The 12,647-nt window shown below is 43.9% G+C and overlaps 1 protein-coding gene and 1 pseudogene across 1 annotated transcript in view; one reads left to right on the plus strand and one right to left on the minus strand.

Annotated features, from left to right (window-relative positions):
• Positions 1-12,647, minus strand: part of LOC141033089 (uncharacterized) — a 92,687-nt gene that overhangs the window by 74,434 nt on the left and 5,606 nt on the right. The window contains exon 1 of the mRNA XM_073506263.1: positions 1-12,647. This exon is cut by the window's left edge and continues 74,434 nt beyond it; it is cut by the window's right edge and continues 5,606 nt beyond it. The gene's annotated coding sequence lies outside the window, so the exon portion shown is untranslated.
• Positions 1-12,647, plus strand: part of LOC141033090 (uncharacterized) — a 52,444-nt pseudogene that overhangs the window by 21,222 nt on the left and 18,575 nt on the right.

Raw genomic sequence — 12,647 nt, forward strand, 5'->3', positions numbered from 1 at the left:
ATCCCTAGTATAAGAAGCTGTACCTGACCTACTCCTACTATAGTATTAGAAAAAATAAGAAGCTTTCAAAACACCACTACTATATCTAATATGCCCCGCCAGACCAAGAGTGAGGAGCTTGACTGAACCTCTGAGCGAGCTATTAGTACCTTCTTCCTGAAGAGTAGTAGCCTTCATTCATAGCCTGACCAACTCGTTCGTACGCTAGTCAGCTATGAATTTCTAGTCAGGTTGCTATTCCCTTCTATTGAAGGCTTTTTACCACTATCATACATGACTTTTTTTTCGCCCTTCTTTTTAGAACTCATATAATACTGCTGCCCTTTCACTTGCTTCTGCCTTTTCACAAGAATTAAGATAGTGTCCTCCCTGAATTGAGAAAGAAGAGAGAATACCTATGTGCTGCTATGCCTATGGTCCAGAATTGCTATCCGTACGACCTTGGTCTTTGATTGTATAAAAAATACATACTAAGCAAGTAAGCCTGCCTAAAAGCATTTCTTTTTGACACCTCTTCTCTCGATTTGAAGAGATTACACATCACTGCGAACGAACTTATTCACTCTTCGAAGCCCCCACCACCTTCTTTCTTTGAGCTGAGCACTTTACTTCGGCTGTGGTCATTGCCTACCGGTAAACTCCCATACTTCCTTCTTTTGTTCGAGGGAGGCCATACATCTTCCTTCTTTGGTTGGATCCAGGTCAGAAAGTTATAGGAAGGTTGTGTGCGCAAACAAGTCTGAATTAAGAAGAAGGGGAGCGAGCAGTACACTACCCATTTGGGTATTGGCAAATCACAGTCATACTTCTTAGAGCGGGGTGGAGCACCAGCACCTTAAGCTGCACCAGTATCTTAGTAAGATAGACACCGATTAAGAAACCGAGAAGTCTAGATTATGGAGACTCTCTAAGTTTTTCTCTGATTTCCTGTGTCTGTACTACTTCACTTTAGACCCGGCATATTGTATGTATCCTTCGCCCTTATTTTAAGTTCAGAGAATCCGCCTTCACCCTTCGGAGAAAACATGGTGGCCGGAGACAAGGTATGTAGATTAATAGAGTAGCTCTTACTTTTTGAATATATCATTGATCAAAACTTGGTTCTCATGGATGAAGTGTTTGAGTAGACAAAAGAAGAAGAAGCTGCTACACGAAGTGAAAACCGGTGCTAAGAGCAGGATATTCTTATCTATGAGAGAGAACTGGTAGAGAAGTGCTAAAAGTAAGTGTAAGTTAACGAGCATGAACCTCCTCGTTGAGCAGCCGCCTGAGCTTTCTCTTTGTTTAGAATTGAAAGAGAAGTTTTTGGTAGTGGGGTGCGTGGTGTATTAAAAGTGGATATAGACCCCGGACAAGAAAGCCTTTTCTTAAGCACAAATGCGGTACTATTTTTAGCAAGCAATCTCTTCTACAATAGGCGGTCTGATCAATCCAAAATATTGAGGCTGGATTGAGATTTCTCTCTAAATCAAACCGGATTGGAATGCAGGTATAAACCAGCAGCAACCAATAGAGGAGTCAGCCGGTTATGATGCAGCAACAGGTAGACCACTCAGAGACTGAATACAGCTAACATTAGCTGCAAGTGCACCATCACTAACAGGAATCGTAATGGTCTCAAGCATGTGCTTCCTTTCTTCTTGAAGGACCTTGTTTTAAACTTTCTTAATGTCAGGAAGTAGAAGTACGGTGAAATAGATCGAGTATCAAGTATATTAGTGTGTAAGGGTTTCAATGCAGACTTTGATGGGGATCAAATGGCTCTTTCTGGAATTGACTTTTGAAAGCCATCAACCAGAGAACGAAGAATCACTGTGTCCGCCGCAAGAGCAAGAGAAGAGAAAGGACACGACCTCTAAGCGAGTGCGAGGCGAGATCTGCGAAACCAATTTGATGCATCCAACGGGCAGCAGTATTGAGGCGACGTGGCCTACCTGAGTGTAGTCACCACAATTTGAGAGTCCATCATAATTTTTTCCCTCACCTTATTCTGCTGAGCTCTATTCTCCTCCGCAATTCTCTTCTCGTTCGCATGAGCAAAATTCAGAGAACTAGTTATTTTCCTCTTGTGCCCATACAATTGGTTCCGCTTTGCTCCGCATCATCTGGAATCTCGCGCGATTCGTCTCGAGATAAAGATACCTTACCATTAAAATCATCTTCTTCCCGTTGCTTGCTATTTCTTTTCGCACGCCTCGCTTCATACGGAGTACCTGATATCATCTACCACTCTTTCCAATCTTGCCCTCAGCGAACTGGTCGACTCAAAATCCGCCCCAGCTTTACCATCGGCCTTCGATTTCATTTCTTCGCTTTTAGAGAGCTTTTCCTTTTACCTAATGCCGGCTACCGACAACTCTTGCTATCCAATCCTGACCCAATGTACTCCATACTGAGGGGTATGGCGCATACCCATACCCATGACCAACCTGTAAGGTGTTCCCTAGTGAACTGAATTTCTGGGAACATCAATAGAAAAATGACTGTGCACTCTAATTTGGTAGAGAAATATATTACAACATTGTTTAGCTGTCTATACTCTGACTCTGCATTCAAATAGGGGTCAAAATGCTTGGTGTCCAACCAGATATCCACAGAGAATAGTCAGTATTAGTTTCCCATTTTCTAGTACATATTTCTAAACCAATTGCATCTCTGGTAACTCTGAAATTACTTGAATCAGTATTGCTATGAGATCCCCTCTCCAGTACTGCATGTTCCCTTGCCGCTCCAGTTGGTTTACTCCCAGAGACATGATTAGTACCACCAGAGCTTGAATCAATCATTCCATCCCCAACTCCTACATCAGAAACAACAGTGAGAAAAAACTCTTCCATTCTATCTATGGTAGATAAAGGAGCTTCAAAGCCGTAGCCATCCTCATGGCCTTTTCACCCTACAGCCGTTGCACTTTTTTTATTAAATGAAATAGTTCGTTTTCTCGCTCTTAACTCGAAAGTACTAACTAAATAGGGGCACGGAGAAATAAAGAAGTGTGGGGGAGAAGCAGCCGAGCTCATTCCCTTCCATTCCTGCTCTATAGTAGGGGTTATGTCCCCCTTTCCTAGTGAGAGCAATACGCAATGCTGCTACGAATAGAGATAGTGCCCTATCCACTGCAAAACGGTACTCTGCTTCAACCACACGGTATGGCTCCCTCATTTCAAACCAAGCTGTAGACCGAGTAGGAAACAGCTAAAGGTTCCGGTCCAAAGGTAAGAAGATCCGTTGGTTGGAAATCCGTATCAATTGTTACTGGTTCTCCCGTTCTTGGTACTGTGTCATGTGACTCTAAAGCCCCAACTAGGCTAGATCGAGATCTTGGTCCTTGCTAGGCTTACTCGCGTAAATAACCCCCATGTCTTAGGTGTTCTCGGGGGTAAGCGAGTCAGTACAATCGGTTGCACAACCGTCCAGTCCATATCATAATTGTCATAATCAATCATATCAGTAGGTGGCATACTTGCCTGCTCAAGTCCATCTACTATGGATGTGGGCTTGGACCAAGCCATCCCCAAACACTGAACCGGATCTTGAAAACGGGACTGAACTGAATCCGACTTCTTGGTAGCCCAGTGGCTTTTGGTCCCCATCGGAAAGTGCTGAATGGATTGCTCCTTGCCCAACGACAAAAAGAAAGAAATTTAGGAGAGGATTGATAGGTTTAAGCATTCAGGGCTGGTCGCTCTTATGGATACCTGTGAGCTAGAGTCGGGAATCGAAAAGGAGACAACGGAAGCCGTACAGATCTAGTTGGGAATGCTGTTCATGCAGTGGAGAGCGTAAATGACCGGCCCTTGAGGCGCGAGTAGACTTATCATATAGAAAGGAAAGAGATAAGCGGAGGGAGGATGGTTTGATGATAGCCAAGATCTCCATCTCATTTGTCACTCTCGTATTCTTAATAGGAATCGGCAAGCAGATACAACCACTAGGCCATTGCCATTCGACTAGTCTATCAGAGTATCCTACGAAGTCAGGTCCAGTAGGCGCAGGATGCGCTAAGCCATTCGATCTTCCTGCTGGTGGTCCACCATAGAGCTCCTATGTAGCCGTTTGTTTTCTCGCTTAACTAATTTGTATGAGGCGATACAGCTGAGATCAGCCAACGGTTCGAGCACTTAGCACAATGTGCCACTTAACCGGACGAGCGCAAGACCGGGTCTACCTACCTTATGACATTTATGAAAAACGAACGTTGTATTAAGGGGTTTCTATCAGTTAGTAACAAAGCCGGCAGTATCCTTGAATTCAGGGGTCAGCTACGGGAGGTATGTCTCCATGTGTGCCGAAGAAGCGTCTATCATTATACGCTGTTTATCCAATCAAAAACTTCTTCGTTTAGTTGGTAGAACCCACGCCAATATCATATTGACTCTCTCTCGTCCAATAAGAGTTTCCGAGAGTTACTTTATTCAAATTCTCTCCTTTCCAAAGCTCCACAAGGAAAAAAGAGTAATAGGACAACAATATTGCTTTCATTTATTTTGAGTTCTTTCTTTGTTGAGATGGAAATCGACGTTCTTTTGAAAAGGGCTAGGTAGTTTGCGCGCAGGCAAAACTTCTTCATGAAAGGTCCAAAATAGACTTGGATTTCATGGGTTTCTTAATGACTAGTCGTTCGTTTGAAGCCTTAAGAAACCGGCAGAGAAAGCGGCAGTTTTTTTTTTCCGAATGACCTTATTTCGAGAATCAACTAACCGACAAATCCGTAGCCCAGGTGATTCGCTGCCTCCCTCTCGCCAAAATGGGATGAATCTTCTCATGCAGCTTTTTGATTATTCAGGGCGCAGCGAAGCCAATTTCCATCAAGGCAAGGGGGTAAATAAGGGGGAAGAGGAGTTGTAACGATAGAAAAGAGAAATGACTATAAGGAACCAACGATTCTCTCTTCTTAAACAACCTATATACTCCACACTTAACCAGCATTTGATAGATTATCCAACCCCGAGCAATCTTAGTTATTGGTGGGGGTTCGGTTCGTTAGCAGGTATTTGTTTAGTCATTCAGATAGTGACTGGCGTTTTTTTAGCTATGCATCACACACCTCATGTGGATCTAGCTTTCAACAGCGTAGAACACATTATGAGAGATGTTGAAGGGGGCTGGTTGCTCCGTTATATGCATGCTAATGGGGCAAGTATGTTTCTCATTGTGGTTCACCTTCATATTTTTCGTGGTCTATATCATGCGAGTTATAGCAGTCCTAGGGAATTTGTTCGGTGTCTCGGAGTTGTCATATTCCTATTAATGATTGTGACAGCTTTTATAGGATACGTACCACCTTGGGGTCAGATGAGCTTTTGGGGAGCAACAGTAATTACAAGCTTAGCTAGCGCCATACCAGTAGTAGGAGATACCATAGTGACTTGGCTTTGGGGTGGTTTCTCCGTGGACAATGCCACCTTAAATCGTTTTTTTAGTCTCCATCATTTACTCCCCCTTATTTTAGTAGGCGCCAGTCTTCTTCATCTGGCCGCATTGCATCAATATGGATCAAATAATCCATTGGGTGTACATTCTGAGATGGATAAAATTGCTTCTTACCCTTATTTTTATGTAAAGGATCTTGTAGGTCGGGTAGCTTCTGCTATCTTTTTTTCCATTTGGATTTTTTTTGCTCCTAATGTTTTGGGGCATCCCGACAATTATATACCTGCTAATCCGATGCCCACCCCGCCTCATATTGTGCCGGAATGGTATTTCCTACCGATCCATGCCATTCTTCGCAGTATACCTGACAAAGCGGGAGGTGTAGCCGCAATAGCACCAGTTTTTATATCTCTCTTGGCTTTACCTTTTTTTAAAGAAATGTATGTGCGTAGTTCAAGTTTTCGACCGATTCACCAAGGAATATTTTGGTTGCTTTTGGCGGATTGCTTACTACTAGGTTGGATCGGATGTCAACCTGTGGAGGCACCATTTGTTACTATTGGACAAATTCCTTCTGTCTTTTTCTTCTTGTTCTTTGCCATAACGCCCATTCCGGGACGAGTTGGAAGAGGAATTCCAAAATATTACACGGATGAGACTCATCGCACCGGATCCTTAGACGGATGAGACTGATCACACCTGATCAGTGATCAATTCTGGCACAATGAATTTACGAGTTATTTTACACAATGAATTTACAAGAAGATTTGATTGATTAGGAAATTCCGGTTTCACCAAGCTGGTATTAATCTCAATGAGAGGGACTTGTTGGTCAATACCGAAAGAACCTACTTATGGTGGTACCACCGTTTCCGGTTCGGCCAAAACAACAACGATGTCATTATTATGAGGAAACTTAAGACATTGGTGTAGGCTAGAAGGTAGCACATCAACATCTCATGAAACCTTTCCTAGAAGGAAGCTCTTTACTGATAGGCTAGCCTAGGCTTTGATTCGTGGTTTACTTCAACACTGGGATGACACTCTTCTTAAAAGCAAAACCGGTCGCATATGTCGTTTTCTCGCTTCACTATATGATAATAACTCCTAGTATGGCACCCAATACTGAATGGATAAGCAATTGGGGCTGGTGGTTCCCACTGTAGAATGTACCAGCACTGGGTCAAAGAGGCCTGCTAGGTGAGAGCCTTTCATAGGATGTGCCGAAAAGCCTATCATATCAACTTACTTATACGGAATGGAATGAATTTCACTCCCATTCCTTGGAGTTGAGGGTGAGCACTTGTCTTTTATACCGGTTTCTATACTAAGTCAGGAGCGATAGCGAAGCCGCCTATAGGAGTCGAAGGACGAAAGTCCGTTAGACCTGATGAGCCTCCAAGCCATAGCAACCTCTTGGGGAAATTACGAGCACCGCGTTGCAAATGCACGAGATCAAAGAAATCTAGCGAAGCTGTGGATGAGGCTGGCTAATGGGACGGTCATCTTTCGAACCAAAGTAAAAGGCACTTAAGTTTCATCAGATTCAGACTTACGGTCAGTGCTGAAACCAATGGCCGAACATCCCACTTAAGATAAGAGCCCAACCCACTTCCTTTTTTAGGACTCTGTTTTGCAAGGACTGAGGCATCAAAATCTTTAGCAGATCTTCCTTCTGCTTGATCCTTTTTCTACAGGTCGGGATGTCATCAAAGCCAGGGCTTCTCGCCTTTCCTTTTGACGGCTCCTATCCCTAGACACCGGCCCCCGATACCAATACTAGAGATTTGCCTTGGCTGTAGTTCAAAGAAGTTCTTCGGCTTTGGGAAGATGCGAACCTTATACCATTGTCCTTGGACAGATATGAACCTTACGCGGGCAGCGGATGAGCATATCCCTAGAATACCTGCCTATCCTACCTAACGCTGGATTTCACCTAACGCAAGAGCGAGTACTACGATGAAAATCACTTTTACGAGTGATACCTTTGTCTTTGGTGCTTGAGTTGTCCTCCCAGCGGTGTGGTCCTCGATTTCGGAAATGACATATTGAACCGGTATCTTTAGCATATAAAAAATCCGGCATACCCCTTTGACGGCATCCCTCCTCTAAAGCTGCTTCCTTCCTTCAAGCAACGCATTCGCGAACCAATACGTAGTACACGACGTAGTAAATCAATTAAATAATGCAATCCGGGTTAAAGAAATGAAATGGTTGTTGCCTTCTCGGACAAGAAGGATTTCTTTTACGAGCGCTAGAGGGACGAGCTAGATACCTTTTCTATATGACGAGCGCTAGAGAATAGAAATATCATACTTTTTGCGTTGGATCATCCGATGAAGTGGATGCATACATGTACCTCAAGTGGCATTTTCCTTGTGGTGTAATGTGTTCCCATATGGTATATGTAGGTTACAGAACCTTTTCTCTTCCAATTTGGATACTGATTTCTTCTTCAATAGAACCATCCGCTTTCTTTTGAATCTTGTATACCAATTTACATCCCATTCCAACAATCTATTCGTCGTAAGCCCTTCTAGCAGCAATCCAAACGTCCCTCCATCTGCATCTCCCTAACAGTCTCTGCACGTGGATCTCTTCTACTAGTGATTCAATTGGGGCCAATCCTGCCGCATCCACTTCCTTCTATCAATTAGTGGAATCCCCAAAAGCGGAAGAAGTTCTTTGCGCTAAATACCTTCTTTGCAAGCCGTGGTCCCACAACGGACCGAAATGGCCATCAGAAAGCAGATTCATTTTATGATAGAAAAAGAATCTGCTTTCTTCTGGCACATGTATTTCTGAAAGGACTCCATCTTTGGAAAAGCTCGTTTGCACCTTGCATCGAATTAAACCACTCCTTTCACCGCGGATAAAGACTTGGTGGGTGGGGATGAGACGCTAAGGTAGGGTTCGGTCTGGATGAAACTATCTTTAACACGAGCTTCTTCCTTGTGCGAAGTACCAACTTATTGGAATTCAGCATTGCATATTCACTACCGAGATCTCTTATAAGTTTTGGGACCAGAATGAATTCTTCCTACAGACGCCGTAAAGGGTGCGGTTTAGCAACCAAGCGTACAATGACCGAAACCAACAGCTCCATCATTTCTGAGAACTTCTCTCTCGCATAGAGGAGATCTTGGCACTACTTTATGTGTTCAATCCAGGGAGCCGCCCTCTTCTTCATATCTTGCTTGATATTGGTTTCATAATGAAAAGAGGAAGGAGTGTCGAAGCGATGTCGCTTCTCTGCTCTCAGCTCTTTGCTCGAGATGATGTGATCTGATCGATCAGTCTAGAATCTGTAACCAATTGGCTAAGTCGCTAAGTCATTGCGGACACTTGCCATCCTCTCATATCGAAAGACGAACAACGACTTCCGGGGTAAAACGGAGGGCTAAAACCTGAGCCTCTTTTTCCATCCCAGGGGGTAGCGATTTCAAGAGTACTTGGTTTAAAACTTCCAGTTTATTCAAGTAGTTTCACTCGATGAAAAATGCATGCAAAATGCATTCTATTGCTGATTCTCTGTCAGGCATTACACCTCTGTCCCAAGCTGTTCGTGTTAAGGTGGCCGATGGCGCTGAGTTAACTTCCTTGTTTCTTCTGCTTGATTTGATCTTTGCAAGTATCTGCTGATACCGCTCCATCACATCAGCCAAGGAGCCCCACATTCCAGAGTGCAATGAATGCAACTCAGAAGCCATTCTTATCTGTCTATGCCCCATATCTTGGATCCGGGTCTGCGTATGAATAGTATTCGTATCACAGCCGAGCAAGAGGATTGACTTACTCATTTCAAGCGGAAGTGGGGATTGAACCCAGTAGATACCTAGCAGCTAAAAGAGGTCCAAAGCACCGGATATGGCTCAAATAGTCCTTATAGAAATGATCTACGAACTATAACCTTTCGATAAGAAAGATTAGTTACACAAGATATATTATTATTTATCACTTCCTCTAGAAACCAAAGGGAGAAGGAGTGGGAGTTGAAAGCGACAGAGATAAAGTACCAGCAGCTGCAGTCGTAGGTGGAAGCCTTTCTTTCTTCTTGCACGTATTGAGCTTGGCGCTCCTTGAGATCTCGGAATAGCTCCGAACCAGCGACCTTGAGCGGGTCTCCTCAAAACCACCGTAACTACCCGCTGCGAGCCATGGTCCTTGTATGCTAAGGCGGAGATTAATTAATTGCTGCCACAGCAGGCGCCTATCTGTAGACAGATTGGATCGATAAATATAAAAAAAACTTGTCAAGCTTTGCAAGGTCCCCTTCTCAGAACAGCAGCAAGTCAGCACCAGGTCAAATTCTCCAATTACGGTAATATACCATAAACAATCATCCTTTAGGAGCTATATTATCCCTCTAGGGGAGCTAGTATAGTTGGCCATAAGGTCACACCCCTTCTTCATTCCATTTTCTATTTTAGAACTTCGGGTTTCAAAGACTTTTCCCACAATAGAGGCTTTGTTCTTTTTGAGCAGAAAGAATGAATCTAGTATCGACGGAATGGTATCTATCTTCTTAATATTCGTTTTCCAGGGGAATGAGCCAACCCACACAAGAGTGCCTACTAGCTTGTCACGAACGCAGAGGAAAAGAAGTAAGATACCCCCGCCCCCGAGCCGGGACCCCTTCTTCTTGTACCGCTAGTGGTCTTGGATGAAGAACCACAAGAGCAACCTGAGGTAGTCGAGGAGGAGCCACAAGAGCAAGATGGAGGTTAAAATGAGACAGGTGGTAATACTTCTTTGGAATTGCCGCTTGCACTACGCAGAGAGACTAGGACTAATGCTGGAAAGCCTCCGGTCCGATATGGCTATGAGCATGACATTGCAAATTGAGTTTCAGACTCTTATGTCTCACCCGCACACAAAGCATTCATTGCATCTCTACAATCAGTGTCTATTCCAAAGGATTGGAAGGCTGCAAAGCTGGATCCCCGGTGGAAAGAAAGACGCAATGAAGGAGGAGCTTGGTGCACTTCAGAAGAACAAGACGTGGGATCTTCTTCCACTCCCAGCAGGAAAAAGAGCAGTTGGATGCAAATGGGTGTTCACCGTAAAACAGACTCCAGAGGGTAAGGTGGATAGATAGAAGGCAAGGCTAATTGCAAAAGGTTATAGGAAGACGGGAGATAGACTATGATGAGACCAAAGCACCAGTGGCGAAGATGGACACGGTGAGAACCTTAATCTCATGCGCAGTCAACTTACTTTGGGTGGCCTTTACATCAGCTAGATGTGAAGAATGCTTTTCTTCATGGTGGTTATTTACAAGAAGAGATCCATATGGACATTCCTCCAGGTTTTGGAACAAACAGACTGATGGGAAGGTGTGTAGGCTCAAGAAATCTTTGTATGGCTTGAAACAGTCGCCACGGGCGTGGACAGGTTCAGGAGAGTTGTTTGTGGTATGGGCTACTCTCAGTGTAATGGAGATCATACAGTACCGGCATAGACGAATCCATATCACCATTTTGGCGGTGTATGTGGATGATATTGTGATTACTGGAGACGATGTTGAAGAAATCAAATGTTTGAAGGCAAGACTGGGAGAAGCATTTGAGGTAAAGGATCTTGGACCTCTTCGATACTTCCTTCGGATTGAGATTGTTCGGTCGAAGAAGGGGGTAACATTAAGTATAGTGAACAGGTAGCTGATTGTTTTACTAAACGAGTAGGTCCTTGTGAGGGTTTAGCAATTTGTAACAAGATAGGCATGTTAGATATCTTTAGCCGGGGGAGTGTTGAGTATTGGGCTGGGCTGTATAGTGTGTGTTAGGCCCCATGGCCCATGTACCTTGTATGTATAGCAGCACATAGGAGCAATGGAAGAGATTGATGATCACTCATCAAATAATACCCATGAAACGAATCCAGACTCAGTGAGTGGTGAAGACCACTGACCCCAATAGGAATACGGAAGACCTAATTATTGAAGAGAATAGTACAATTAACAACTAAACCTAAAGGGATCCACTTGTCACAGAAGCAGTCTATAACTAATAGGAAGCGCCTATCTCTTACTTGATATCTGATTGATCTTGCAGAGCCGAATTGTTTGAACTTGATCGACCTTAAACGCTAGTTCAATTCCAGGACGACATCATATAATATACGCGAGGCTCAACCAATGATTTTGATTAGACACTTCTCCTTGTTGAATGAGAATGAAGGAAGAGTGCCGAACGACTAAAGCTAACAGCCAGCCCGGATACCTAAACTGAAGAGGATGTCCCACCATAGCAAGATATGATACAGACCAATTAACTGGTAAGCCAACCTTCCCCATTGCTTTTCTTTCAACTAACTAGAAAAAGAAGGGGGCTCTTACGCGACTAGGCCGAGGAAACCTCCACTACTGGCTGAACTGAAACACATCATCCCATCCATTCCATCAAGTAAGTACGGGTCCCCAGTGACATATTAAAGAATGCCAACTTTCTCCCAACCGGTCTGTGAGAAGAAATGCCTAGATACTCGGTATGAGGAGAGCTCGGTAAGCAGGCAAAGAGCAGGGTTTGGTAGGCTGAGCCTCTTCTGGGGCAGGAAATTGGTCTATACCCACAGTTGCTTTTGTTTTTTCGTATGGCACTCTTAGGGTGATTTGCGAAGTTGTTGTTTCTGACTGTAGCCTGTAAGAAAAGAAGTGTGTCTGCATCGATCGCATCAAGATTAATCTATGTTATTTTTCATACGCATTTCATTTCACTGGGCTGCGGTTGGCCTTAGCTTTAGTAGCAGGGTTGGCGCTTTCTTTTCAATGAGGGAATGGCTGGCGCTATCACCCATGGCACCTTCATCCTCAGCAAGAAGTGAGTAGTTGGCATTTCCGGTTTCCGAACAAATGGATACAAATTGACCTTGTGGATCCGATGATACCACGCCTGGGAGACTTTCAGAAGAATAAGAAGAAGAAGGCGGATTCAATTCTTCAAGTCAAAGTCAAGGGCTACTGGCAGTTTCCTATCAATAACGATCCTTTGGATCTATAATCATTGAAAGAGGTCTCTATATTACAACAATTGAGAGTTGCCTCTTGCTATCACTACCTCGTACCAATCAAGGAGCTCTAAAGCATGCTGAGCTGGCCGGGCGGGATCACTAGCTTCCGGTAATATGTGCTTGTCACTTCACTCGAGCCTTGAGAGAATCCGCCAAAGCCTATATCTACAAAAACGAAAGAGAAAGAAATAAGCAAATCTGAATAAGTTGATAGGAGGGAGTGCGGTGTTCTGTTCAAGATTTCTCTCAAGCCTAAACCTTCAAAG

Source organism: Aegilops tauschii, unplaced genomic scaffold (genome assembly GCF_002575655.3).
Source record: "Aegilops tauschii subsp. strangulata cultivar AL8/78 unplaced genomic scaffold, Aet v6.0 ptg000651l_obj, whole genome shotgun sequence".
NCBI lineage: Eukaryota > Viridiplantae > Streptophyta > Magnoliopsida > Poales > Poaceae > Aegilops > Aegilops tauschii.